The sequence below is a fragment of the Trachypithecus francoisi genome, unplaced genomic scaffold (genome assembly GCF_009764315.1).
Source record: "Trachypithecus francoisi isolate TF-2019V2 unplaced genomic scaffold, Tfra_2.0 Lachesis_group2, whole genome shotgun sequence".
In the NCBI taxonomy this organism is placed as follows: Eukaryota; Metazoa; Chordata; class Mammalia; order Primates; family Cercopithecidae; genus Trachypithecus; species Trachypithecus francoisi.
The window spans coordinates 54612606-54638602 of NW_022681465.1; the positions used below are offsets into that span (position 1 = coordinate 54612606).

The 25997-nt window shown below is 40.6% G+C and overlaps 1 long non-coding RNA gene across 2 annotated transcripts; it reads left to right on the top strand.

Moving 5' to 3' along the window:
* Positions 1-24954, top strand: LOC117064447. Of its 2 annotated transcripts, XR_004429463.1 has the most exons (7): positions 1-71; positions 7266-7331; positions 9192-9346; positions 16368-16448; positions 21847-21927; positions 24018-24136; positions 24841-24954. It is a non-coding gene; the product is annotated as an uncharacterized LOC117064447 (long non-coding RNA). The 2 variants fall into 2 exon arrangements; XR_004429462.1 differs by lacking the exon at positions 9192-9346.
* The last annotated feature ends 1043 nt before the right edge of the window (positions 24955-25997 follow it).

The window sequence follows — 25997 nt, forward strand, 5'->3', positions numbered from 1 at the left end:
TGGCCATCCTAGGTAAAAAAAAATGATTGTACGGCCCATGGGCTGGATTAAGGACCGGACCTAGAACTAAGGTACTTCCTTTGTCTCCCCTGCCACCCTATGGCACTTTTTCCTTTTTACTGGACATCTGCTTCTTCTCTTATTGCTCCTCTCTGTACCTCTGCTCCATTCTCCATTGCCTTCTGCCTGTCATCAGCATGCTCATGGTTGAACATGGCTACCATATATCTCAATTTCTTATGATCAGCATATTGCTATCTGAGGACACTCTTAAGTCTCTTTAATTTCAAGAGAAGATCTGAGTCCCCACTGCTATTGAGTGTCCTTGCTCAGGTGTCCATCCCTGGTTCACCAGTGTCACTAGGGAGGGTGGCACAAACATGACTGCTATGCCTACCACTTTAGCAAAGGTTATAGGTAAGGGCAGTTCCTGGAGAAAGGGGCTCTGAGTAATGCAGACACTTCAAATACATCTCCAACCATAAACCAAAAATACATAAATGTGGCTTTATAGTTTTGTGAATGTTTTCATATAATCTTTGATCTGGAATAATTTATCCCCATTTTATACTTAAGGAAACTATGACCAATGGTTGGATGATTTGCCCAAGCTCATTTGGCAAAGTAAACTAGAGACCAAAGCCTAGGTTTCTGCCTGATTAGTTTCCACCATATTAGGCTGCCTCTTTGTCTACGCAAATGTACACAATTTATGGAAGAAAGTTGTTTTGTTTTGTTCTTTTTAATCTACAGTTTAATTCATAATTAGCATTCATGAATGAATTTGTTAATTTGAACCACAGTGGACTTTGGCTTCTCTTCCTAGTACCACACTTTAGTGTTGTACTTAAATATTTGTGTTGTACTCCACTGGAAGCTTGTGAATTTACTTTCTTATATTGGTATGGTACCAACTTGTAGGAATTATGGCTACTACACAAAGGAAAAGTTGAACAGTTTGTTTTGGGCTGGAGAGTAATTGAGTTCAATTTTGTACAGTAATAGAATATGCCTTTAAATTATCACATGCAGTGTTTGGAGATGGAACATTTTGGTTAAGGGAAGCACCAGCTCCATAAAAGTGGGGATGTCCTAAAAGACATCATTAAAATGCATAGAGAAATTAACCCTTAGTCAAGTCTACACCTGAGCACATTTATGCCAATTTTTTTAAATGACTCCTGAACATCAAACCAAAAATCAAGAAAAAAAAATGAAATGAAAATGCTCAGAGTTATTCTTTTTTGCCCAGAGATAATGCAATTTCCCTGTGCTAAATTCTGTTAAATTTTCCAAAACTTAAAAAAGTGGTTACATTTTAAAGATGAAAGGAATTTGTTCCTTTTCTAACAATCTGGTATAATGGACAAATTGAAATGCATCAAAATATAAAGTGTTTCTTTATTTTACTCCTAATGGACATATCTGTTGGCAGTGGCCACCATGGCAGAAAATAGATGTCAATTTTTCATGCAGGAACATTACAAATAAATTCCTGTATGCTTGAAATGTCTGGAAAAGTCTATGGAAATGGACCTTAAATGGTTACGCAGTTAACATTCAGATATCAAATAATTTTGCAAAATAGAAACTGTTTAAATATTAAACATCAAATTTTCCTTCTTTCAAAGGACTAATAACTTAGCAATAAAAATTGTCTTTGAATCTTGCCATCACAAGGTCTCAGTCAGGCAGTGGATTTTAAATGAAAACTTGCAGGCAGTTCTTATTTAAGCAAAATTAACAGCTGAGCAAAGAGGAATGAATTAGTAGACTGCCCCAAACTCACCTTGACCAGACAACAGTCCACCTCCCTTGCAGCACAAGCCTCTCTGTGGAGCTGCCTGCAAAGTGAAACCGGGATCAATGCTGTCAGGGAAATGCTTCTGCACAGAGACAAGGCACTAATCAAGTTCTCCTGCAGCTGCTAACCTGACCCCCAACCGTTAAAGAAGAAACACACAGCCATGAGAGAGGAGCAGATGGTGGACAAGGAATCAGAGAAAGGGAAACAATAAAGGAGGAATCCAGGGGCATGAAAATATCGGGCCACCCCAACAATAAAAATCCCTCTGTCCATAGTGATCAGGAAACGTTTTATTAAGATGTTCTCAAATAGGCTCACCCACGTGAGGCAAAGGGTAAAGTTTGCCCATACAACACCTGAGGCTGTTTCTGGGTAGGCAACTGGGGCCTTTGTACCAGTTTCCAAATGGGAGCCCTGTTACCCAACCAGAGGAAGAAGGCAGGGCCCAGTCAAAAGCAGCAGAAGGAGTCATAACCTGCGAAGAATGGAAAGTTAGGAAACATCAACATTTTTTTTTCTGTACAGTCATGTGCCATAGATAAACGTTTTGGTCAATGACTACATATAAGAAGGTGGTCCCATAAGATCATAATAGAGGAAGCAGAAAGATGCCTATGGCCTAGTGACATCATAGCCAGTGCAGCATAACACATTACTCAAGTGTCTGTGGTGATGCTGGTGTAAACAAACCGTCTGTGCTGCCAGTCATATAAAGGTCTAGCATGTATAATTATGTACAGTACATAATACTTGGTAATGATAATAAACCACTAAGTCACTGTTTTATGCATTTACTATACCATACTTTTTACTATTTTGAAGCATAATCCTTCTACTTATTAAACATAAAAAACAAAGTTAAGTGTAACACAGCTCCAGGCAGGTCCTTCAGGGAGTATTCCAGAAGAAGGCATCGTTATCATAGGAGATGACAGCTCCATGACTGTTATTGCCCCTGAAGACCTTCCAGTGGGACAAGATGTGGAGGAGGAAGACAGTGACATTGATGATCCCGACCCTGTGTAGGCCTAGGCTAATGTGTGTGTTTGTGTCTTAGTTTTCAACAAAAAAGTTTCAATTTAAAAAAAAAAAAGAAAATTTTACAAATAAAAAAAGCCTTGTAGAATAAGTTTACAAAGAAATAAATTTTTTTTTGGAGACACAGTCATGATCAGTCGTCCAGGCTGGAGTGCAGTGGCATGATCTCAGTTCACTGCAACCTCCGCCTCCCAGGCTTAAGCAATTCTCAAGCCTCAGCCTCCTGAACAGCTAGGACCACAGGTGTGTGCCACCATATCCAGCTATATTTTGCATTTTCTTTTTAGTTGAAATGTGGTTTCACCGTATTGGTCCGGCTGATCTTGAACTCCTGGCCTCAAGTGATCCACCCACCTTGGCCTCCCAAAGTGCTGAGATTACAGGTATAAGCCACTGTGCTTGGCCAGAAAGAAAATACTCTGTACAGCTGTACAATATGTTTGTGTTTTAAGCTGTTATTATAAAACAGTCAAAAAGTTAAAACCTTATAATGTTCATAAAATTAAAAAGTCATAGTAAACTGAGGTTAATTTATAATTGAAGAAAGAAAAAATATTTAATACATTAGCATAGCCTAAGTGTGCAGTGTTTAAAAAGTCTACTATAGTGAGCCAGGTGCAGTAGCTTACGCCTGTAATCCCAGCACTTTGGGAGGCCCAGGCAGGTGGATCACCTGAGATCAAGAGTTCGAGACCAGCCTGGCCAAAATAGTGAAACCCCCATCTCTACTAAAAATACAAAAAATTAGCCAGGCATGGTGGCGAGTGCCTGTAATCCCAGATACTCGGGAGGCTGAGGCAAGAGAATCGCTTGAACCCAGGAAGTGGAGGTTGTAGTGAGCCAAGATCGTGCCACCTCACTCCAGCCTGGGTGACGAAGTGAAACTCTGTCTCAAAAAAAAAAAAAAAGTCTACCATAGTGTACTGTAGTGTACTGTGATGTCCTAGGCCTTCACATTCACTTGCCACTCACTCACGGACTCACTCAGAGCATCTTCCAGACCTACAACCTCCATTCGTGGTAAATACCCTATACAGGAATACTATTTTTTATCTCTTATACCTTATTTTTACTGTACTCTTTCTAAGTTTAGACAGATTTAGATATACAAATACTTACCATTGTGTTGCAGTTGCCTGCAGTATTCAGTACAGTAACATGCTGTACAGGGTAGTAGCCTAGGAACAATATGCTACGCCACATAGCCTAGGTGTATAGTGTGCTATACCAGGTTTGTGTAAATAAACTCTGTGATGTTCACACAATGATGAAATTGCCTAGTGACACATTTCTCAGAACATATCCCCATCATTAAGTGACACATGACTGCATATTTTAGAATCAGCTTATGAATTTCTACAATAAAGCCTCTTGGGATTTTGCCTGAAATTGCATTGAATCTATAGATCACTTTGGAAAGAATTGGCATTATGACACCATTGAGTATTTCAATCCATGAACATGTTATCTTTCTATTTATTTAAATCTTTTTTCATTTCTCTCTGCAATATTGTATCCTTTTTCAGCAGAGAAGTTATGCACTTCATTTGTTAAGTTACTCCTAAGTATTTACAATGTTTTTTGAATCGATTGTAAATTTTGTTTCTCAATGTTATTTGCTTTCTTAAAAATGAAAAATCCTCATTGTTTTCTTATTCTGGAAAATATAAAGATATACAGAAGAAAGTATCAGTTATAATATTACAACCTAAAGATTATTATTAATATCTTGGTGTATATCCAATACTCTTATTTATATTCATACCTACATACACATATTTTAAAAATATAAATGGTGACTCTGTCCTTTGAAAATAAAAATTAAGCCAAATCAACATCAACGTAACCTAAGAAGCACTGAATGACAATCCTAGACCTACTTTGGGCATTGTTTTAAAAATCCCTGTATATAGTCACTTTGGGGATATCAAAACACATTTTTTTCCAACAGAAACAATGTTTAAAATGGTAGATTATCAGGCCAAGCACAAACAAACAAACAAAAAAACCGAAAAAACCCTACTTAACCCATAATGGCTTTTAGCCTTCTGTCCTGGGCCAATTTTTATTTATTTATTTATTTTTATTTATTTATTTTTTTTGAGACGGAGTCTTGTTCTTGTTGCCCAGGCTGGAGTGCAGTGGCATGATCTCAGCTCACTGCAACTTCCACCTCCCAGGTTCAAGTGATTCTCCTGCCTCAGTCTCCCGAGTAGCTGGGATTACAGGGATGCGCCACCACGACTGGCTAATTTTGTATTTTTAGTAGAGATGAGGTTTCACCATGTTGGCCAGGCTGGTCTCAAACTTCTGACCTCAGGTGATTCTCCCCACTCGACTTCCCAAAGTGCTGGGATTACAGGCATGAGCCACCACACCCGGCCTGTCCTGGGCCAACTTTTAAAACCTTCTAAGGAAGCACAATCCCTATGCCTTTATTCTCTGTAAGCCTTGGATCTCTTAACACACTCTAAAGAGAAAGACCCGGGATGGAACGGGTGGAGGAGCTTGAGCAACAGCAGGAGCTGGGAGTTGGCAGGGAGCCTTACAGGATACTGACTCTAGGGTTCCTGTGTCTAAGCCTCGGAAGTCAGGTGGACTCTGGCAGTAGAACTGAGTAGTGCCAACTTTTTGTCTGTGGTAATCATTCCCAAAGAAATTCTCCTGAGGCTGAAATTCAAGAGGTCTAATCTCAAGGTAGTCATGTTGACCAAGAAACATAGCCAGTACCTAAAAGGTAATTTCAAAATAATTGATTGAGTTATTTATTTGCCTTTCTCCAACACCATGCTGTCAGCACACAGTCCACAACCTCCTTTTGTACCCCTCTTGACTTCATCCTGTAGCTTTTCAAGAATTCTATTCTGTAAATCCTGAAAACCTTTTTTCCTAGATATATCCTATGTACCCTTTTCCTTCTTCTCTTCTCCTCTTTCTCCCAATTCTGCATTCCCTAGCTCTAAAGAAGCATCTGGCAATGACAAGACGCTCCCTGTGGACCCAGGGGCAAGGGCAATGCTGGGAAGGCCCCCAAAGTGCTGGGATGACCAACCTCCACCAAACGTCCCTGAGTGGAAGCTTCCTAAGTCAGGAAGAGCCTGTGTAGCTTGAAAGACCTGTGGGAAGTTCTAAAGGCTGGGAAAAGAGAAAACTTATTCATAAAAATGTATAGCTCAGGCCGGGCGCGGTGGCTCAAGCCTGTAATCCCAGCACTTTGGGAGGCCGAGACGGGCGGATCACGAGGTCAGGAGATCGAGACCATCCTGGCTAACACGGTGAAACCCCGTCTCTACTAAAAAAATACAAAAAATTAGCCGGGCGAGGTGGCGGGCGCCTGTAGTTCCAGCTACTCAGGAGGCTGAGGCGGGAGAATGGCGTGAACCCGGGAGGCGGAGCTTGCAGTGAGCTGAGATCCGGCCACTGCACTCCAGCCTGGGCGACAGAGCAAGACTCCGTCTCAAAAAAAAAAAAAAAAAAAAAAAAAAAAAAAATTTATAGCTCATTCTCCTACGTAAAGATCATAGATACCTCAGAGGGAACTTTAGAGGCATGTCATTTTCAGGAATGTTTTATCCACTTTGCTTTGAGCCTCCATTACTAAACCACACAACACATTTTCTCAGCCCTGAGCTCCAGAAGGGCCTAGGTTTGGAATTCTGCAGAACTGCAGGTCAGGAGGGAGCTGTTTGGGCAGCGCAAAACAGGGAAGCTGGCGCAGTGGCTGTCTGTGCCGTGTTGATCTTTTGGTCTGATACTTGTTTTTAGTTTCACTTTCTTTTAATTACTGTCTCTCCATATCTGACCTTAACAGCACCATTCTTTTGGTTTGTTGGTTAATTTTAATGATAACAGTGTATTACCATTAGAGTGGTTTCTCAGGTCACAGTGTATTGCAGAGAGCAGATTGTTAATTAAAAGGTAATGTTTTCTGAATTTGGAAGTAATTTCTAAAGTTAATAGTTATTAGTTACCTTGAAATTGTAAAACAAAATCATCAGTATATAAAATCAGTACGTAATTAGCAAGCTGTCCTCCAAGAAGCAGATCGCATCACACTCTGTCCAAAATGAACAGCTTTGCTGACAAGGCACTGACATAGTTAAGAGAAACCATGAATCACGCAAGGGGCCAGGAAAATGGTGCTGCCCAGCTCACATTCAGAGGCAGCATAATTTATGAAGCTCTAAGGACAGTGGGAGGTAGGCTGTCAGAAATGCTAAGTCCTCTGTGGAATTATTACATTCCCTTTGAAAGATTCGATGTCATTGAAACGAGGTAATCTGGGGAAGCTTGGAGGTTCTGTGCAATTGGGGAAATGTGCAAAGATACTTGGAAATGAAGCCAAATTTTTTTCAGCCCTTTTCCCACTGGAAATCAGGCCCAAGGTCTTATGAAAACAGACTTTCTTTTCAAACATCAGGAGGAAATACTGCAAGAAGGATGCCCATGGCACTTTGAATGTTCCGGATCCACCAATATCAGAAAGGTCAGAGCAATGTAGAAACTGCATGGACTGTGACTTTCAGATCTGTGTTTGCTTCCTCTCTAAGCACATTCTTTTCAATTATTTAAGATCAGATATTGTCTATGAGTTCAAGGGGAAAACAAAATGAAAAAATTAGCACTATATGTTGATGAGTTGTGCAAACTTATCAGTTATTATATTTATTATTACTTTTGATAAGTAATTTCTAACACTTACCACTGAGTGCTTACTGAGTGCTGAAAACAGTGTGGAGAGCTTTGCCTGGGTTATTTTACTTAATCCTGCCATAAATATAAGCACCACCTTCAGTTTAGAGATGAGGAAACTGAGGCTTAGAGAATCCAAGCAACTCGCCCAAGATCACATAATTTATCAGTGCTGGAGTCTGTAATTCCAGTCAGTTTCTTTAGCTTTTATAAAGGTATCAAGTTTTAATCTAATAAAAAGATTAAAATGGCTAAATCTACTTGACATTTTGGAATTGAATATGATTCACCTTGAGGTAGAGCACTCTGGATTTTGGCATAGCACACTGACTTTTTTGTCAAATCATTTTTATACAATTCCTGTCTGGTCCATAATGGCTCTGTGCATGTCCTCTCTGAATATAGATGCAGTCACTTCACTGTTAATGCCTATGGAATGTTTCCTCAGTAAGAAAGAAAGTTTATGCAACTTTGGAAAATGGTGTCTGAACACCAGTCCAAAACCACCTCATATGACTGTCAGATTCATTTTTTTCCCCTTTCCTGTTCATATACACAGTTCATCCATTACGACTTGGATCATAAAAAGATTTCTTTTAATGAGTTATATTATCTTCTGTCACACAGTCACTTATTTCCTTGGAGGTCCATTGTATACACTATCCATTTTCCATGGGAGTGGGTAGTCCTGTTTCTGAAGTATTTATAAGAAATTTTATCATGGTTTCTATGGCAATAGAGCATGAGAACATTCTTTCAAGCCATTTAAGATAATAATTGACCAAAACAAGTGCATATATTTTTGCTTACTATCCAGCCATTGAAAGGTCTGGGGTAACTTGGTTGGCAGTTTCCAGAAACCTTTTCCTTCTCACTTCTGTGCATCAGGCAGCTACCTGGTCAAAAAATTGATTTTAAGAAACATGAATGGCCACAGAGCAATTTTAGCAACAGTCTTTGCTGAACCTTTTGTGGTAAACATTGCCATTTCCTAGGTGCAGAGTGATTGGACTCCAAAATGAACCATCAAGCCCACAGGCAAGCTTAGTACAGAAGACAGGCCTGCTTTCCAGGATAGTAGTTAAGCTTTTCTCTTCTGAATCAAATATCAGAAATAAGCCATTCTCATTTGTGTATGATACCAGAATAAATAGAGGCCCCTCACAAGGGAAGCATTTTGATTCAGCTCAATTCAAGAGATGGTTATGGGGACGTAGTGTGGCATTGCAGAAGGACGGCGGGCTTTGGGCTCACCAGAACTGGATTCAAATCCTAGCTTTAGCTGGGGAGCCCTGAGAAAATGACTGGCCTGCTTTAAGGTTCTTTCCTCACTTGGAAATTAAAAACAATAATGCCTACACTGTCAGGGTGTTTTAAGTATTAGAAATAATACATATGTAAACTGGGACCTACTTGGACCTCTCTTGGAGAAGAGACAGAGGCTGGAAACAGAAGTAAATCACATTCTTTACCTGGGTTTCTTAGAGCACAATAAAGGATACCCTGTTTGTAATCTATGACAAATTGATTGGGAGAAACATGAATGGCCACGCCTTTCTCTCATCCTTCTCCCCAAAGTCCTGCTCTCCTAGGGCTAATCTTTCCTTTCCTTCCCCTTCCTCTCACCTCATTAGTTCTGTCCCTCTGGCTCCAGGTCTCTTAATTCTGCATCAGAAATGCCTAGGAACCTGGAAAAAGTCTGATTCTCCTCAGAGCAGAGAAGAGGAGAAGCTGCAGAGCAAAAGCCAGAATTCTCTATAGATGGCAGAAAGGGTGTGGCCAAGGCTGCAAACACACACCCATAAAGAGGTATGCGCTGGCATATGCACAGAAAACTCAACTCAGTGCCTGGAACCCAGCAGGTTCTCAATGAAAAGGTCCTAGATTAATAAGCATCCACAGTGTGCCAGATACCTCATGAGTATGCAGGTTAGAGCTCAATGAGGAGGAAAATAAGATCCCTACTTCAAGGAGTTCATAGGGTAGAAGCGGTTCTTGAATTTAGGTGTCTATTTTAAGCTGCTACATCATCACTAAAACAATGAACATGCGCTCAGTTATTCCCATCAAATACCCTAATAGAACATCTACATGGCATAAATGACAAATTAATATATTAGTTGCATTCCAGACAAGGAATTTCAAAATGACCAAGAAACATTTTTTAAGAAACAAAAACAATCAACAAATCAAATCAAAACAAACACAACAACCCAACAAAAGCAAATTACCTAACGTGTGCATTTATTAGTTTTATGTTTAGCAGCAAATGTTACTTGTGGGCTGTATAATAACTAAAGTGTTACCATCACCACTTTTTGCCAATTATGATATCCTGACTAGAATGATAAACACATAGACTTCATTCACTTTTTGCTTTCTTCTGCTTTTATAACTGCCACCCTATTCTAGTTTTAAATGGATTATGGGATATGAAATTAGCTACTTATTAACTCTATTTTGTGGCAGATTACTTAACCTCTTTGAGCTTCAGTTTCAAATCTGCTAAATGGGATTAAATTTAATAGTAGCGGGTACCTCACGGAATTATTGGAAGGACTAAGTAAATTAATGCATCTTTAGCATCTAACAGTCTGGCACAACTATAAATGCTCAACAGATGGTTTTTCTTATTATTGCTGCTATTTTCATTGTTTATTATTGCTTTCATATCATGTCATTATTGGATCTGGACTCTATGAGGTACGAACAGAAAGTAGTTTTATTTTTAAATTTCATTGCCTTCAAACATGCTCTGTCTTACCTCCCTTTCCTACTCCTGAATGATACCTCAGGCAGATTCTGTGTATTTTCCTGTTACTTGAGGATATTAGACAACAGTTCATTTTTAGAATTTGAAAACATCTAGTCCAACCTAAATCAAAACTTCCATTTTCCACCCATTTGAAAGCGTTTCCGCTCTCCTCAGCTCAGGCCAGGCCAGGGATCCCACAGATCCACAGAGGCAGCAGCGCGGGATCTGCTCCTTGGCCCTCCTGGTTCTACCTTCTCTGTCACCTGCCTCTGGCTCCTTTAGGGTTGAGGATAGGATAGTGGCATGGGGCAGGATTGGGGGGCAGCATGGACAACCAAGGGAGATGATAGCTGCTGTCCTTGTACTTCTTTTTCGGTTCTCTCCTGATGGACTCTCTCAAACGGCCTCCATCCAGGCAACTGTCCATCTGCTGGCCTTTCCTTTCATGGAACACTTTTGTGGGTTCTTCTGAGACTCTCATCCCTCCATCTGGTCACTGTTAAGAATGTCAAACACCACACTCTTCTCCCAAGAAAGCAATACTCTCTGGTCCAGCGTGCAGTCCTGGAACTCAGCTACCTTCCAGGTTATCTGTTGAACTTATAGGAAATTCACCTGCCTTTCCCTGTCAAATTCTGGAAGATCAGGCTCTCCCATTGCTGTCCTCTCTGTCCCTGCCCACCTCTAGTCAAGAGTCAGGCATGAGCCTCTGTTCTTTAAACTCCAGGGAACATGTGATTTGAGGGGAGAGAGAAACCACAGCACTTTCCATTTTCCCAAACTCCCTTACACATTAGAGTCTTCTCTTTAATGATTCACTAATTTCCCATATAAATAGGATGAGAGCATGATGGAATACACAGTCAAAAACCTGGTGAGCAAGTCCCACATTGATGTGCTCAGGAACTGTCATGAGAATGAGCAGACTCCCACTGCCTATTGTCTCCAGCCCTGGTGCTTCAGCGGAAACCCTGAGACAACAGGAAAAGTCCCATCCAGCATCCTGTTACATTTTTATTATGACAACATTTGCAATAGTCTCTTAATTGGTTTTCCTGCTGCCTATTTGCCACTATTTCGTTCCATCCCATATGCAACCTCGAAATTAATCTTTGCCCCAAAACTCTCTGATTCTTGTCACATTTCTCTTTTCAGTCAGTCACTGTGGCTTCTACAGGTTGGCTACCATCCCAACAGCCCTTTTAATAATACTTGCTTAGGGTCCCCAAATTGAGTGTAAACACCAGATATCACAGTAGCTGAGTTTCTGTGGTCTCAGAAGCCCATGTGACACTGGTTGTTTTCAACTGCTTATTATGTCAAACTCCCCTGGCTACAAACAAAACATAAACTCCACTAATTCAATGAGGCATTTACAGTATGATCAGAGATCCCTAAGGCACTAGAAAGTATGTCTTTAATATGTAATTCCAGCTTCATCATTTCATCAAAGTCCTCTAAATTTTTACGAGTGACCTACAGGCTGAATATTACCTAGATTGCTTAGAGCTGATTTCTCCAAGAGCCAAACTCTACGTCAAGAAAGTGCAAAGCACATAATCTAATGAACTAGAATTTTGGAACCCAGAATTCAACTTTCCTATTTTACACATGACAGAATGGTGACTCAGAGAGACTATGACTTGCACAAAGTCCCCAGGTCACTTGAGGCACGACTGGAGAAAATACCCAGTTCTCTTGATTCCTAGACTCAGGCTGGTTTCACTATCCCAGGTGATCACTTGCCTGTTAGTTTCATTACTTTGTAAACCACCATCCAATTAGTCCCCATACTTCAGAAGGTCACCTGCCTGTAATGGAAAGGGAATGCTCTTTCTAAAATTGGTATTAAAGCCTTCTCTGATAGCATGTAGGGAGAAGAAGAGTACCTATTAAAAAGAATTAAAACAGACTGCAGACACAGAATTTGTTTCAGAAGATGTTGATGGATCTTTTTGGTTATGAAGGGGAAGGCCCAGGATTTGGCCTGGATAGGAAAAGCTAAGATAAACCAAGCCAAATTGCTTTAAATAATAAAGTAACAGGAATTTTCCATTTCCAGTGAGGATTGGGAGGGAGGTATTTTGGCAGGCCTGGGGCTTGGAGAAGAGAGAATAAGAGGGAAAAATTCCCTGGAGATGGAGAGAGTGGGCAGACCAAAGGGGAAAATAATTATTTAAAAAAACTCCCAAAAATCTTAGAGCAAAAAGACATGATATTCAAATGTGAGTGCTTTTCTGTGATACTGTGATCACCCTTGGTGATCCACACATCTTCAGTAGAAGTCTGTTTTATACAGCAATGGGTATTACAGATGCCTTGAGGAATACAGGATGAAGCAATTTGCCTATGCTTGGGGTAGGAGCTGTGGGATAGTCAAAAAATCATGGAAGATCCTGACTGCTAGGTTGCTATGGTAGGCAGCAATAGTAGCCGCCCCCCACCCAAAAGATGTTCCTGATGTTCCTATCCTAATCTCATGAACCTGTGAACTTGTGAATATGTTACTTACATGGCAAAGGAGAATTAAGGTCCCTAATCAACAGACAGGGAGAGTCTCTGGGATTACTCATATGGGCTAAATATAATCACAAGTGTTCTTAAAAGTGAAGAGGAAGTCAGAAGAGGAGGTCAGAGTGATAGGATGTGTGAAATCTCCACCCATCATTGCTGCTTTTTAAGATGGAGGACTGGGGCCACGAGCCAAGGAATGTGAGTAGCCTGTAGAAGCTGGAGAAAACCCAGGAACATTCTTCCCTCAGACCTGTAGAGATTTTTCTCAGGCCTCAAGAGGCTTCTCTAGAGGCTTGAGGGAAGGATGTTCCTGCTGACACCTTGATTTTAACCCATTGAAACTCATGTTGGGCTTCTAACCCATAGAGCTGTAGAAGAATAAATTTGTATTGTTTTAGGCTAGTAAACCTCTGATAATTTTTTTTTTTTTTGAGACGGAGTCTCGCTCTGTCGTCCAGGCTGGAGTGCAGTGGTGCGATCTCGGCTCACTACAAGCTCCACCTCCCGGGTTCACTCCATTCTCCTGCCTCAGCCTCCCGAGTAGCTGGGACTACAGGTGCCCGCCACCTCGCCCGGCTAGTTTTTTGTATTTTTAGTAGAGATGGGGTTTCACCGTGTTAGCCAGGATGGTCTTGATCTCCTGACCTCATGATCCGCCCGCCTCGGCCTCCCAAAGTGCTGGGATTACAGGCGTGAGCCACCGCGCCCAGCCAATGTTTTACAGCAGAAATAGAAAGCTAAAATGAGTGCCTAAACCAGATTTGATAAAAATCTTTATATTTATATTTAACTCATATGTTTTTAAGTCCCTCAGCTTTCTGGCTTCAACCTTGTAAAGGTGCGGAGATGGCCCCAACATTTCCAAAGTTTTCCAGAGCAGTAAGGAGCTGCCGTTCTACTTTGTGGTTGTCCCAGTCTGCTACTATATAATCAAAGTTTTCAATTATTTCTTGAATTTATTATATCCATTTGCTATATGTTAGCATTTAAGTCACTACACCGGCTTGCCTAGCTTAACTTTCTGAACTTCATCTCCCACTTGTCCTCTTCATGGATCCTCTACTGCTGCCAAATTGCACCATTAGCACCTCAAACACACTCTTCTGGGCATCTGCTGTCCTGTCACCTGGAAAGGTCTATCTCCCCTTCCCTGTGCCCCCAGACTGTGAATAATCAGCTTGTCCCCCCAGGCCTAGTTCAAGCATGGTCAAATCTCCAAAGTGTCCTCTAGCCTCCCCTCCTCAGAACTTCCCAGCATTTTGTTCTTAGTGCTCTGATAACCATCTGTGATCATTTACTTGCAACTTGTGTATTTGAGCACATCCCCTAATTCACTGTGTTGACCAGAAGCTCCTTTGGAGCATAATGTGTATTGCTTATCTCCACATCGCCTATAGGACGGAGCACAGTGCTTTTCCCATCACAGATGCCCAATACATATTTGCTGAATGGGGTCATGAAAACATTTTTGGCTAAATAAATTATTTGAAGTGGAAGTCATTATAACTAACATTATCAATACATACTTCCTTACTTTTTTCTGAATGCCATGGTTCATAGTTCAAAAAGGAACCACCACAATCTCCAAATAACTCCTCCATACTTTCAACTATCATTTAATATTGGATAAGGTGAACACATATCTTTGCATGCCTGGAATAGGCTCAGTTTACATCTGTTGTCCTCACATGGTGATTAATAGTGCAAAAATGTCTTTGTATGGATGACAAATTGGATGGTCACCCGACTGTTGGAGGACATAGGGTACAAAAGCAGCCTCTGGTTTTCATCCTTTCCTGAGAAGAACAATTGGAAGCCAGTTACTCCTGCTAGATGTCCTCTTTGCTCCAGCTGCTTGGCATTTCTCTCCTCTGGTCTTCTCCTTCCATGGCAGCCCTCAGTGCTTGGGTCCACCCCTCTGTGCCTCTGCCACATCCCTGCTTCCCAGTCTTGATTTTGTCCAGGAGTGTGTCTGTAGTGGCAGGACCAGAGGAGGGAGAAGAACGAGGAAGACAGGACAAATCCCAAGCTAGCCGCTCTCTTGTCACTCACCATTTATGTGTCTCCAGCCTGTCCTCCTAGTCTCGTCTCAGTGTTCCAAGGCATCATTCCTCACCTTTATCATTGTGTTCCTTATCCTTCCATGTCTGGCTCTGCATTGTATGTCCCAATAACACCCATCACTAATTCTAGTCTCTGACTGATATCAAGGGAATGATCACCAACATCCCTCTTGCCTTCAGGGTAACCCTTAAGCTCACAGCGGAAAAAGTGCTCCAAATATCTTAAATCGTCATGCATTTTATTTTTCTATAGCAGCAATTTCCAAAACGTGTTTTGGGCAACTGTAGTTTGGGGTGTTCGTATGTTTTACTCACTAAAAAGATTTCAAAATCAAAGAAAGTTGATGAATTCTCAATGGAACCATTTTAAGCAGTTTTCTTTTCTTTAAAGAAAACTTAAAGCCTTTAATATGCAAATGTACATTATGAATCTCTGAGAGGGATGTATGATATGCTGTACTTCCCAAACTTATTTGACCTTGAAACTTTTCTCCTTGAAACTTTTTTGAGGGAATATTGTTCTGTGAAGCATATTTTGTTTTGAAGTAACGTACTTAACTCTTGTGGATCAATCATAGGTTTTTGAGAATGGACACGGGTTTATAGAACATAAGCATGATTGCTCTAGTGGGACAATGCATTCTAAGTTCTACAACAGCAGTTTTGGAACCTAGAAGGTTGTGAAGGGGACAATTGTATATAAGACCCTTCCAGCTAAGAACTGTGCGACTGTCCAGAGAACAGAGGCAGACGATCCAGCGGAAAGCATCTAGGACCATGGGTCAGAAGAGCTGGTACCTAGTCTCAACTTCACAACTGTTAGGTAGGTATTCTCAAGCAAGCTTCAACCATTTTTGTCCTCAGTTTTTTCATCTACTAAATGAGACAATTCATGATGATATTAAAATAAAAAATAAATAATATCAGCTCAACATATGTCACAGGAATTTTAGGAAGATCAAAATAAATAATTATGTGAAAGAACTTTGAAAACAGTAAGGCTTTTGTTAGTAAGTACATCTAAAAGTACCATTATTATTATTATTATTATTGGGTACAGGGTCTCACTCTGTCCCCCAGGCTAGAATGCAGTGCTGTGGTGTGATCTTGGTTCACTGCAACCTCCACCTCCCAGGTTCAAGATATTCTCCTGCCTCAGCCTCCCAAGTAGCTGGGATTACAGGCATGCGCTACCATGCCTGGCTAACTTTCTGTATTTTTAACAGAGACAGAATTTCACCATGTTAGCCAGGCTGGTCTCGAACTCCTGGCCTCAAGTGATCCTTCTGCCTCAGCCTCCCAAAGTGCTGGGATTACAGGTGTGAACCACCAAGCTGGGCTTATTTCTTAATTAACTTGGTTTTCTAATAGGGATAAAGATGCAGACCCACAGATAACGTTCAAACCCTACTTTTTGTGCAAAATACTTTGATCCAAATAATTTTCCCCAACATTAAGCACAATTAATAAACTAATTTCACTTTTTTTCTCCTTCTAGATCTTCAGTGAGGTGGAGGAGCAGCGCAGTGGCCAAGAGAAAGATGGGATTGACAGAGGGAAATAAAAAGAACTCTGAAATGTAATAGACTGGATAATCAGGATACAGTAGGCCATGGTCACATTTGAGCTCCAGGTGGTGTCTGATTGACTTGGAAACAGTGCAATAGGGGCAAATTTTGCCCTCACATTTCCTGGCAACTTTGGGTTCAAAGATATTAGCTGTTACTTGACATTCCTACTGGTGGCAAAAATGAAGGGCATGCCTCTGTTGACAAAGCATGAAATGTCATCTATTGCCTCTGTAATGCCATAAATAAAAATAAGTCATTGATTCCATAGAAGAGCAAGAAAACAGAGCAGGAAGAGCAGTAAATGTTAGTTACCATATTTCTCCATCATCCATGTCATGTGATGGGGCAGAACATGTCTCCAGGCAACAGCAACATGGGGCTGTTTCTTGGCCCTCTCAGCTCCGGGACTGGAATAATCCATTAAATCATCTCACAACTTTGTGGGTATTCTTGAGCCCGATTCATCCTCTTAGGTTCCGAAACTGATTTGGAGAAGGAGGACTCTGAGTAATCTGTAAAGTATTGTTTATCTACAAGATTTTGGTATGCTAAGCCTGAATCAGCAATTAGGTTTAATGCCTTGCTATATTTGCTTGAAAATGGAACCTGTAGCAAAACTGATGTGCTATGCTGAAAAGAGCATTTAAAAAATAATCTCAGCTGGGTGTGGTGGCTCATGCCTGTAATCCCAACACTTCGGGGGGTCAAGGCGGGAGGAATGCTTGAGGCTAGGAGTTTGAGACGAGCCTGGGCAACATAGTGAGACCCTATCTCTACAGAAAATACAAAAATTAGCCAGGCATGGTGGCACAAGCCTGTAATCCCAGTAATCCCAGCTACTCAGGAGGCTAAGGTGGGAGGATCACTTGAGTCCAGAAGGTCAAGGCTGCAGTGAGCCATGTTTGCACCACTGCACTCCAGCCTGGGCAACAGAGTGAGATCCTGTCTCATAATAATAATAAAAATTTTAAAATAATTGTAATTGTTACTCTAGTGATACAAGCCATGGACGATAGTAGGAAAGTGAATTACACATGCAAATATGGATAAGGGGGGCACTGCATTATAAGAATCACATGCGTTTAGGATAAGGGGCTACTTGGAGAAGGGGAGTTTCTCTGTACATAACACAAATAGAGAGTTTTTCTCTAACTCATCTGGTTGCTTTTCCTTACGAGAACCTGTACTTTGAATATTCCTTTGTTTTATTTTTTTTTTTACTTTTATCATTTGATGTAAAGACACTAACATTTTATGAAAAAGCATGGCTTACATGGGATTCTTTCCAAATTGTTTTATTTTTATATGACCACTTTCATTTGTTATGTTTCTTTCTAAACAAAGAGTCTCAAAGCACATTACGACACCAAATTCATTAATCTGAATGTATGGTGAACCACTTGTTTGCCATTTCATGAACACAATTACTCTTGCTTTTACCTCCCCATAGTGATTCAGTGTTAAAAAATGATAACAGAACCCAGTCTCCCCTTTATTCCCCTGCTCAGGTCCAACTTTGATTACTTAGCACATGCCACCACTTCTAGGCATTAAATTGAATTTTTCAACAGTGAATCAATTAACACACATTCTTTGTTGTGGTTGAGGAGGGTGTGTCAATAACAGAGAAACAGGATGGAGGAGAGTTGAGGGAAACAGGTTATTTTATCTTTCAAAGACAAAGTCTGTGCAAGGAAGCTTCTTGGTGCTCATTAGGAACACAAACCTCCATACATGCATGAAGAATGGGAGCAAAAGGAATTTCAATCCCTTTTTCATGAAATCTGACCCAGAGTTGAACAAAGAGCATTCTAAATCTTTTGCATATGCCATTTTTAGGGGCAGACATCAATCTTTTCCCCCCCTCTCTTGTGTTCCTTGAACACAAAGAATTATTGAAACTGAACTTGTTCAGGTTTTTATAAATCAAGATGTCAACAAATACAAGCACTAGTCTAGTTACAACAAGAGATTGTAGTTTATAGAATAAAGCTAACCTTTTTAAATTTTATTTTAAACTCTACAAAGAATGCATTGTTTATTCTTATGTAGAAACGTCATGTAAAGCAGCTCTCTGTCAGGTATTCTATTTTTATTTAGTTGTTTCATAACTCAATTATAATGTTCTCCTTTACCTAATAATTAGGAGATATAGAGTAACAAGGCTGGAAACCTCTTCTTTACCCCACTATGTATCAGTTACATTTCCAGATTGTTAATGGAGAGCAGGTTATGCCTGTGTAGGTGAGTCCTTGTCCCCACTGGCCTGGCAGCTTACCCCTGCACAGTAGCAAGGGTCAGTTCGTGGAGAAAGGCCCGGCCAGAGGCCTGAGCAGGAACTCCCTGCCATCTGGAATTGTCCGGGACACAAGGAAAGATGTCAGCAAAAGGTGCTCAGATGATTCTTTAGCTCCCCTGGGAATACCAGTATTTCCCCTAGTTCCATGATTGGGAAAATTTAACACCCACTACTGGTAATTTGATGCACACATTTCAGGATCTGTATTTGGTTGCATTTCACTCTTACAGATACATGCCTAGGTTTTTGTGGCCACTTACTACCTTTTGAACACCCTTGCTGTGTTTCAGGAATCCCCCACAGCAGGAGTCCGGTCTTTCCAAAGTATGAGCCCCAAAGACACTTTCCAAGCTTTTCTTATAGCAAAGTTGCACCCTTAAATATATATATATATATATATATATTTGCACACATGTGACCTAGACTCAGCCAGTACACCTTAGTTGGAGAAATTGTTTTGGAAGAGAACAATAAGAGGAAGTAGGTGCTGCACAAAATCCATTTTCTGGCAAAGGTGACAGTCGAGCTTCTAGCTGTGGGGGACAACAGTGGCAGACGGTCTGGCATCCAGTGCCAAGTGTTAGCAGCGCTCATTGTGATAGCGCGGGAGGGCCACAGGGGTCTTCTTGTTATACTCATGATGGATTCTGTGCCTAAGACCAAGATTTTCTTTACAATTAAAAAAAGTTACAGGCATCTAATGTAATTGTTCATTAAACATAGACACTTTTAAAATAAATGCATTTAACTTAATTTGTTGGATTTTTTAAAAGTTATTAAGACAGTAGCTTTTATGTGCATTATTTTCCATAGGCAAGTAATACAGCTTGTCATAAAGAAACTCAAGGACCGAAGTGTTTGTGGGAAACTGGCCTGGTCTGGTTACTCTTGAGATATTTTGGGGGCACATATGGGTTTATATTTAGTTTAGATATTATAATTTACCATTTCTGAACCTCCTTCCTCCTTTTTCCTTCTCTTTTCACCCTAGCATTATTGCACCAATCTGTTTTTTCCGGGCCTGAGTGGACAGAGCTCTCTGAAATACAGAATGGCCTGTAGACAGAGTTCCATTAGTTGGGTTGGGAAAGGGGTTACAATGGGACCTATGATGTGAAAGTGGAGCAGAAAACCCCATATCCAAATTTTGGTGAAAAATACATTTTTTGAAGTTGATGCTACTTGTAATTTTCTAAATAATTTGCATTTTATGAAAAAATGATATTTTCTGGCCGGGCGCGGTGGCTCAAGCCTGTAATCCCAGCACTTTGGGAGGCCGAGACGGGCGGATCACGAGGTCAGGAGATCGAGACCATCCTGGCTAACACGGTGAAACCCCATCTCTACTAAAAATACAAAAACTAGCCGGGCGAGGTGGCGGGCGCCTGTAGTCCCAGCTACTCGGGAGGCTGAGGCAGGAGAATGGCGTAAACCTGGGAGACGGAGCTTGCAGTGAGCTGAGATCCGGCCACTGCACTCCAGTCCGGGCGACAGAGCGAGACTCCGCCTCAAAAAAAAAAAAAAAAAAGATATTTTCTAAGAATAGGTCAATTAGTTTAAAAAATACAAGTCATTATTGGGCCATGATAATGTATCATGACCACGCTTGACACTATGGAAATAACTGCTGGGCTTAGAATCTGAAGGTATGCTCGAAGGAGATTAGTAGGCTCCTGCTTTATAAGGGGGGAAACCATTGTAAAATATTTTCTCAGCCAGAATGACATACTACAACTGTATTACTGCAACATTACAAATTTATGGGATCTAAATCAATGAGTTTTAGCCATAGAGATAAATTCCAGGGGATGAGGAATTTATGAACTCAGTGCATAGTACCAAGTTACAGGAATCACAATTAAAGATCTTCACTATTTTCTGCCTCACTCTACCATGATGTTAAAAAAGACTGATATTCTAAACTCTGATGAGCTAATCTTTATTTAGTCATTCTACTGGTTTTTAAAATTATCTCCACTTCTATCCTGTACCTTGTGTCATATTTCTACATAATAGTATTCCTGTTATAAATACCGTTCAGGTATTAGTGATGCAAGCAAAGAGAATTTAAATGTCTTGGTAAAGGTCCCTCAGGTGAGGCTGTAACTGACTGAATGGAGGAAGGAAACCAGTTTTCTCCTAGCGTTCAGGAGGGCTCTGTACCCCTTTCTAATCTGCCTTCTAGTTCTGCGAACCTACATGCTTGCTTTGTATGTCTCATTTTGTGATTTCCACTATATACACTGAAAGGTATGAAAACAATAACCTCATATTAGTATTAACTTTTTTCTGCTTTTTTTCATTTCATTCCCACTGGTATCTTATTATTAATAAATGATTTTAAACTCAATTTTGAATTCTTTTCTCAACACAATTTTCATGTTTCTATAACTCCAAAATAGTACTTCTAAGTATAGGAGATATAGCCATCTGGCTGGAGCAATCTAGATATAGTTCTACCAAGGCCAAGAATATGGCCTGGTTCTATCTTTGAGCGCCATCCAAACAGGGGTGTGCAGGTGTGGGAGACACAGAGATCTTCTTTTAAGAAAAAACATGCTACTCTGCTCTGGGGAGTGCCAGCATCTTCAAGGTCTGCCTCAGTTGCAAAAAACCACCTCTCGAGAGATCACATCCTCCCTGAGGCAGCTTGCAGCTGGAAAATGAGGCTGGGATGTAAAGACCAGGACATTTTGGCCAGACAGAGGACACTCTGATGGCCAGTGTTTGCTCCAGCGATCTCTGCCAGATTGGTTTATGCGTTGTCAGGCCTGTAATCCACGTAACGTCTTTCTCTGTCCAATCCTACTTCCTTCACTTTTTTTTCACAAGGTCGATCCCTAATAAACGTATGGTATTCCATACTCATCTCAGAGTCTGCCTTTGAAAACCTAACCAAGACAGCAAGTGAGTAGCATGGGATCTGGAGGCTTCTCCAGCCAAGGTCTGAATTATCTAAGTCAGAATTTTGAGATGTTGCTTGTCTTTAATCTATCTATCTATCTTTTTTAAAATACTTTTTTCTTTCGTTTGGTTGCTGTTTTAATTTTTTTGTGTTTGTGTATCTGTCTGTCTGTCTGTCTGTGTTTTTTTGTGTGTGTTTTTAGGGAGAATTAGACCTGAAGAAAGTAAAATGTTGATTTCCTCATCGACTTCCATTGTTATTAAAAAGATGTGTTCTGCAAAAGGTACTTGGTTCTATCATGTGAAATAATTTAGTTAAAGGACATGTATAGGCGATATAAGTAAATGCATTGTAATAAAAGTAAATGCTTTTTGCCTATGTTAAATCTATGGGTGTTTAATTAATATTATCTTGCTAGACGTTGGTCAAATAGATCATCTTTGCCCAGTCTTTTGAAATGGGCACACACTAGTCCCAGCTTTTTGAAATCTTTAGATTGCATGCAATCCTCTCCTCTTCGTTCCTTACTCTACCTAGCGTGGCTCATACTTTTATCAGTTCTCACTTAGATCCTTGTGCTGTCCCCTCCACTAGCTTCCTCTCTCTCTCTATCTCTCCACACAGCTTTCAGAGTGAGTTTTCTAAATTGCAAATCTGATCAGGTCATTTCTCTACTTAAAATCCTCCAGTGGCTCCCCAAGGCTATTCAAGGATTTAAAACCCAGTCTTTTTCATGGTACTTATAGAAAGCTGTTCACGAATCAGTCTGCTTACTCTCCAGCTTTCTCTGCACAACTGCCTCACAATCACCCCACTCCAGGCAAATTTCCTGTAACTTCTGGAATGTGCATGGTCTCTCTTCCCCTTTTGCCTTTGTACATGCTGTTCCCTTTGTTCAAATGTCCTTCTCTACTTTTATCCATTTTTTTTTTATGGTAAGTCATATTCTTCCTTTAAGTCTCCACTCAAGCACAAAGCAAGCTCTAGGTGGGAGTATTCTTCTGTGGCCCAGAATATTCACTGCCACTAACATCTTTCACAGCACTTATAAGACTATACTGAACATATAAGACTCTTACACTCACCTCTAGACTACCGAATTCTCAGTCAGAAATTTTATCTGTACACACCAAGACTTAGTGCAGTGTCCAGCCCATAATAGGTACTCAGGACATTTTTGTGCCTTTCTCTAAACTTCTTTTTTCTTTTTTTTTTTTGAGACGGAGTCTCACTCTGTCGCCCAGGCTGGAGTGCAGTGGCCGGATCTCAGCTCACTGCAAGCTCCGCCTCCCGGGTTTTAGGCCATTCTCCTGCCTCAGCCTCCCAAGTAGCTGGGACTACAGGTGCCCGTCACCTCACCCGGCTAGTTTTTTGTATTTTTTAAGTAGAGACAGGGTTTCACCGTGTTAGCCAGGATGATCTCGATATCCTGACCTCGTGATCCGCCCGTCTCGGCCTCCCAAAGTGCTGGGATTACAGGCTTGAGCCACTGCGCTCGGCCTGAACTTCTTTACAGTTGCTTCTGCTTCCTATACATTTTTGCATGCCCTTCATTGCTTAGCAAACACTGTGTCGCTGAATACTGCACACTGTAGGTGCTCAGTGAATGTTTGTTGAGTGGACGACTATACTGCTGTTCTTGTATTTCCATTCTACCACCAATAAATGCTTAAAAGACTGCAATTACCAGGGGCAGCTTAGAAAAATATTTGAAGTGTTGATTGACCGGTAGAAATCTCTGAAGATGTTTTTATTTCACTCCAGAACAGTCACCTAAACCGTGAACTACAAGCTAATAATATTCACAGGAGAGCGACTTTGTCTGTTTGCCTAGACCGTTTGTGATATTAGTTATGCAAATAAATATTTTGATTGTACATTTGGGAGAAGAGGATTACTTGATGACTGTCTTAAAGTATATGTAGGCTTATTATTAGGAGAATGATGACTAATTTTTCCCCGATTGCTACAGCTGATTCAATGAGGAAAAGTACTTAAGTTGTATCACTAGTTAAAGGTAAGAAAGAATTTCTTTACTGGAATCTAGGGACATTGTGGAAACTCCTTTGCAGATGTTACTAGATGACATCAAAATTCCAGTTTTCACCCTTGAATCTGTGAAACTCAAAAGGATATCATTACAATGACTAACTGCTACCCATAAAAAGTCTGTTGAACTTGGTGTTACATATACTATTCACTACATTCAAAAATGGGTTAGCGTGTACATTCTATGAGTACAAGACTATCTTGGGCACTGCTGGAAAATCACAGCATTATCTCTGCTCTTATATCACTGTTTTTATGTCTTGGAACAAAAAGACACAGGAAAAGTTTAGTTCTACTAAAAGGCAGCTTGTCTGTATGATACAGATTGTGTCTATGGCCATACCATCCTGAACACACCGGATCTCATCTGATACAAATTGTAAGTGCAGAGAATGGCTAACAGAGGAGCTAGAGTCAGAGGGCAACAGGGAAAGCCATTCAAGGTAAGGAGAGTTGTATGCATCAGATATGTGTTTGTGTGGTTACAGACCCTATAAGTTATAGACAAGCTCTACTGAGAAGAAAACATTCATATTTACTAAGCACTTATGATGTGCTAAGCTCTGTGCTAAACCCAGTATGTGCATTTTCTCATTTAATCCTCATGACAACACTAATATGTAGCAACATCATCTCACTTTGTAGTTCATGAAACTGAGGTTAAATGACTTGCCTAAGATCATACAGCTGATAATTGGTGGAACGGGGCATTCAAATCTGGTTATCAGACTTCAGCAAATGGGACTAAAATTTAATTCTAGAAACGTTAGCAAGTAGCTCCCAAAAGCAAGGCACAAACTGAATTGGTAATTTTGGGGCTTGAAAGCAGTGACATGTCTTCCTCAACAATGTATTTTCCCCATATCAAGCTCAACATGTAGGTAAGCTGGAAATGCCTTTGAATGAATAGACTGTTTTCAAGGAGTACATACTCTAGTAGGGAAGACAGACATGCCTAAGTAACTATAATCTCCCAAAAGCTGTCGGTGCTGATGGATCATACTGGATACAAATCTGAGGAGAGAGGAAGTTATCCTATAAGCAGTGGGGAGGCATTGAGGTTTTTGAGCAGGAGAGTGACATGATGAAAGCTTATTACTGAAAACTTAATCTGCTGACTCTGTGCTACTTGTTTCCTTATTGTCAGCAACATTAAGCCACGTGGAACTTCAAGCAAGTTAGATCTGCGATGATAGAAAAGAGAGGAAATATTTCTCTCTTTCATGTCCTGCTCACCAAAACACTGCCAAATTGGTTTAGATGCTGGAACAATAAATTGGAGTAAGAGCAGAAGCCTAAAATCTAAATGTGTGCTGACACTTTCTGTTCAATCACTGTTGTTTCTAAGAATACAAGGAGCCCCCAGATGGTGGGGGTAGGGTAGAGGGCTGGAAAGATTGCATCCTGCAAATATCTAAGAGAGATAAGGTCTCAGGTCAATTTTGTGTGATATTTTTAAAGTAATCCATTTATTCATTCAGTCAATGAATATTTGTTTATTGAGACCCACTGTGTACCTGGTACAATTCTGGGTTTTGGGACTCTAGTACCCCAGAGAAGAAGAACAATGAGACTGCTGCCTCTGTGAAGTATGCGAGCTAATGAGTAATTCAGACCACGAACATTTCAGATAGTGACATGTGACTATAAAGAAAATAAAACGAAATGACAGGATGAGGAGTGACTGAGGATGAGGCACTAAGCACTCTAGAAAGGACTCTCAGAGAAAATGTCTCTGTGGAATTGACCTTCCAGAAGACTTGACTAAGGAGAAAAAAAATCAGCCATGCAAAGAGCAGAGGGAAGAGCATTCCAGACAGAGGAAATAGCCAGGGCAAAGGCCCTGAGGCTGGAAGTTAGAAAAAGAGGCAGCAGGAACTATGAGCTTTGCCATTAGCCACATTTAGGACTCGGAAGAGCACATCTGAAATAATACCTCTTCAAATACCAAGCCAGTGAAACATTTTAACAATTAACAATTTGATGAAACTCCTTGTTAACGTTGTTCTTAATAACCAATTTAAATTTTCTATCTAAAAATGGGTATTTAAAATATTTTTGGATATAAACTGACAAATAGCAAAAAAGAAATAGAGATTATAAATAATAAAAAGTCAACAAAATGGATAAAGAGTTTCAGAGGCCGGGCGCGGTGGCTCACGCCTGTAATCCCAGCACTTTGGGAGGCTGAGGTGGGCAGATCACAAGGTCAGGAGTTTCAGACGACAGTGAAATCCCGTCTCTACCAAAAATACAAAAAATTAGCCCGGCGCAGTGGCGAGCGCCTGTAGTCCCAGCTACTCA